The sequence below is a fragment of the Mustela lutreola genome, chromosome 2 (assembly GCF_030435805.1).
Source record: "Mustela lutreola isolate mMusLut2 chromosome 2, mMusLut2.pri, whole genome shotgun sequence".
NCBI lineage: Eukaryota > Metazoa > Chordata > Mammalia > Carnivora > Mustelidae > Mustela > Mustela lutreola.
The window spans coordinates 62,000,887-62,001,843 of NC_081291.1; the positions used below are offsets into that span (position 1 = coordinate 62,000,887).

Sequence of the window (957 nt, forward strand, 5' to 3'; positions counted from 1 at the left end):
TCTCTCATTTGACATAGTACTGGATGTCCTAGCCAGAGAAACAAGGAACACAAAAAAATAAAAGACTCCAAGAAAAAAAAAAAAAAAGGAAGAAGTAAAATTTTCATTTTTTGGATAACATGAACTTACATGTAAAAAATCCTAAAAACTTCACAAAAAACTTTGAATAAACAAATTTAATAAAGCTGCCAAATACAAGATGAATATATAAAAGACAGGAATTTTGTTTTGTTTCGTTTTTTTAAAATAGTTTTTCATGTCATCCTTGCTCAGTGATCATGCTAATCTTCTCTGCATCATTCCAATTTTAGTATATGTGCTGCCAAATTAAGCACAAGACAGGAGCATTTTAACACTCTAATGATGAACTATCTGAAAAAATAAAGAGAACAATCTAATTCACAATAGCATCAAAAATAATAAAATACTTAGGAAAAGATTTAACTAAGAAGATGAAAGATCAGTACCCCATAAACTATGACATTGATAAAGAATTTGAAGGAGACATAAATGGAAAGATAGCTCATATTTATGAATGGTAAGAATTAACATTGTTAAAATGTCCATACTACCGAAAACCATCTGTAAATTCAATTCCTATCAAAAATCCAATGTTAGGGGCGCCTGGGTGGCTCAGTGGGTTAAGCCGCTGCCTTCGGCTCAGGTCATGATCCCAGGGTCCTGGGATCGAGCCCTGCATCAGGCTCTCAACTCAGCAGGAAGCTGCTAACTCTTCTCTCTCTGCCTGCCTCTCTGCCTGCTTGTCATCTCTCTCTGTCAAATAAATAAATAAAAAATATTTTTAAAAAATCCAATATTTTTTTTACAGAAGTAAGTAAAGAATCCTAAAATTTATATGAGACCATAAAAAATAACAAATAATTAAAGCAGTTCTGAGAAAGAATGAAGAAGCGAAATTACACTTCTTGATTTGAAACTATACTACAAAGCCCTCAT

General features: G+C 32.4%; 1 pseudogene; it reads right to left on the reverse strand.

The window, feature by feature from the left end:
• Positions 1-243: 243 nt before the first annotated feature.
• Positions 244-335, reverse strand: LOC131826202 (U6 spliceosomal RNA; annotated as a pseudogene).
• Between the last annotated feature and the right edge of the window lie 622 nt (positions 336-957).